Source organism: Lissotriton helveticus, chromosome 9, assembly GCF_964261635.1.
Source record: "Lissotriton helveticus chromosome 9, aLisHel1.1, whole genome shotgun sequence".
NCBI classification, from domain to species: Eukaryota; Metazoa; Chordata; class Amphibia; order Caudata; family Salamandridae; genus Lissotriton; species Lissotriton helveticus.
This window is the reverse complement of record NC_136070.1, coordinates 703,131,653-703,134,707: the sequence shown is the minus strand read 5'-3', so window position 1 is coordinate 703,134,707 and position 3,055 is coordinate 703,131,653. Positions and strand designations below refer to the sequence as shown.

Here is a 3,055-nt window from a genome sequence, read left to right as displayed (position 1 = left end):
GGCCACCCAAACAGACCCTCACCAGGAACCAAGTCCGGGGGGCAAGGGAGGCCGAAGCAAGCCAGGACACCAGAACCAGGAAAGAAAAAACCCAGGAAACGCCCGGCAAAAACACTCCCAACAGCAGCCCGAAAGGGTCAGCACAGACAAAGAACCCAGGAGGCCCGCCCGAGGCCAGCCCGACCAACAGGAGGCCCACAGACCTGGAGCCACAGGACCCCAAAAGGACCCAAGAGGACGCCGCCACAACAGCAGAGCACCCCGCCAGGACCCAAAAGAGAGCCCAGGCAAGGAAACAGAGCCCGACAAGGAGCGGAAAGCCCCAGCAGACACCCAGGCACAGGAGCCAGGCGAGACCAGAACAACCCGGGGAGCAAACACATCCGAGTGCAGACGGAACAAGAAGCCAACAGCACCCGGCAGCCCCAGGAGGCCAGGCATGGACCAACCCGGCCCGACCACCCAAAAAGAAACCGAGAGCAGACGAAGCTGGTACAGAAAAGGGGAACACGACCACAGGCAACCAACCCGGAGAACTGCAGAACAGGAAAACCAGGCGGCACGCCAGGACAAGGAAGCCAGAAAGACAACCAGGCCCAGACAACAACGGCCCGACCCCCAGGGATCAAAAGGCGAACCACCACCGGAAACAAACCCGGGGGAGGGGGGGCAGGGCGGCAGGAAAAGAAGACCAGACGCCGAACCACACCCAGCCCGAAACCCCTAACAGACACCCTCAGGAGGCCCCCCAGCCAGGAACAACCAGGCAGGAACCAAGACAGAACCAGGAGGGGCGGCCAGGAACACCAGGAGCAAGCCAAAGGCATGCACAGGAAGAGCCATGGTCGAAGCCGTCAGACCCCCGAAGCAACCCAAGCACACAGAAGGCCCCGGGACAAACAACCAAAGTCCCAGGATGGAGCGAGGTAGAAAAACCCGGGAAGGAGCAGGAGGAACCAGGTGCAGACCAAAAAAGATAGGAACCAGGAGCCCCAAGAACGAGGGACCATAAGGCACAGTGAAGGCGAAGAGCCAGCGACCAGGAGACCGGTGCCCTAGACCACATGGCCAACCCCACCGAGGTCCAACCAACCAAGCAGAAGCCAGGAAGCGGAGGCCAAGAACCAGGACACCCAAGCGGAGCAAAGGCCACAACAGCCAGCTCACAGCGAAAGGAAGGGCACAGAAAGGAAACTGCATGCATCAGATCCAAAGCCCAGACACTCGCAGCTGGGACACCCCGAGAAGCAGGGAAGCAGAGGAGCAGCCAAGAAAGCGGAAAAAAAATGCAGCTGGGCAACAGGAACCCAGGGGAGGCAACAGGACGCCCCTACCCCCCCCCCCCCCGCCCGGGGCCTAAGCAGCAAAAAAAACGACCCACCACCAGCAGAGGGAAGGTAGCCGGGAACTCAGAGGAGCCAGAAGCAGGAGGGAACAGAGCCGCACTCCCAACAGGCCGCTGCCGAAGAAGCGAGAGGCAACAACGACACAATAGCAGCAGAGGGCAAGGCAAAAGCAAGCAGGCAGGGAGACACCAACAACACAGGGAACCCAAAAGCAAGCACAAGCACAGCCAGCCAAAAAAGGAACCAGTCACCATCCAGGCGACCGGAACCCACACCAATACCAGGTAGGAAGAAGCGACCCAAAAAGGTAGAATACCCCCAGCACGCCCGACCCCATAGAACAAAGAGAGAGCAGTGGTGAGCAGGAGGCAAGGCCGCAGGCCATGGAGACCAAGGAAGAGGAGTCCAGGAACCAGCGCCCACGACCAGCACCGAACCCGGAACCACAGCGACCTACTGCAAGGGAATCCAGAACAGCAGCGACACACTCCACCACCAGCGAGTGGAGAGCAGACGAGAGCAGGCGCAGTCAGGGTGGCAAGACTGCAGGCACATGAACAAGAAGTACCCGGAGGCAGAAGGCCAGTGCAAAGACACGGGCAGGGCACCACACGAACTGACTCAACCACCCAAGGAAGGCTGGGCAGAGAGCCCCAAAGAGCACCAGGATGGAGCCCACACAGGAAGCACAGACCCAACCGAAGGGACACACGACCAGGGCAACCAACCCCCGGGAGCAGTGGGGGAGCGGAGGTAGCAAAAGGACAAGCAGGAACGGAAACCCCCAGCAAGAGAAAGAAACATTCCCAAACCACACTCGAGGGGAAGGTGGCCACTGGGGCCCCTGCATTCGTCGGCAGACACCCTGGCCGCAGCGCCACACCATCACCCCAAACCTGAAACAGAGCACCAGGAGGCAGCCTCGGGAGCTGACGCGCCACGGAGGACAGCAGCGGGGATGTAGCTCAGTGGCAGAGCGCATGCATCACATGCATGAGGCCCTGGGTTCAAATCCCGGCATCCCCATGAGTCCCCCGCACAGCGAGGCACCTGCACAGGGAAGAAATCCACCAGACCAACCCATACAAAGCACAAGACACATGGCCAGAGCAGCAGGCAAGTGCGAGGCAACTGGGAAGAACGGAAAACCGCTTTGCGGTACTCACCACAGGGGCAGGAATGACACCAAGCGACCTGCCCCCAAGAGCCAGCCCAGGCGCCACCCAAGACACCAGCGCCGGGCAGGAAAGAGGACTGCAGCCACCGGAGTTGGAACCAGCGCCAACATCAACCTCCGTCAATCCAGCCCCTGCAAGGACACCACGAACAGCAGGGGCGAGAGAGGAAGAAGGCCAGCAGCACCTCCACAGAACCGGAGAAGAAGCCCAGCAGGAGAAGGTGGGACAAACCTCGGCAACACCAGGCACCACCTCCTCACACCCCAGAGCATCCTAGAAGGGCAGCCAGCATCACGCCATGAAGCCAGGTAGGGGGACCAGGAGCACCCCCCGGTGCAGCCCCTGGCCCCCCAGAACATCCGCCATCCACAGAACCGGGGAAGAAGCCCAGCAGGAGAAGGTGGGACAAACCTCAGCATCACCAGGCATCACCTCCCTACACCCTGGAGTATCCAAGAAGGGCCACCTGCATCACGCCAGGAAGCCAGGCAGGGGGACCAGGAGCACCCCCCGGCGCAGGCCCTGGGCCCC

The 3,055-nt window shown here is 61.3% G+C and overlaps 1 non-coding gene across 1 annotated transcript; it reads left to right on the top strand.

Moving 5' to 3' along the window:
- Positions 1-2,300: 2,300 nt before the first annotated feature.
- TRNAV-CAC (transfer RNA valine (anticodon CAC)) lies at positions 2,301-2,372 on the top strand. Its single transcript has one exon. It is a non-coding gene; the product is annotated as a tRNA-Val (tRNA).
- Positions 2,373-3,055: the final 683 nt, after the last annotated feature.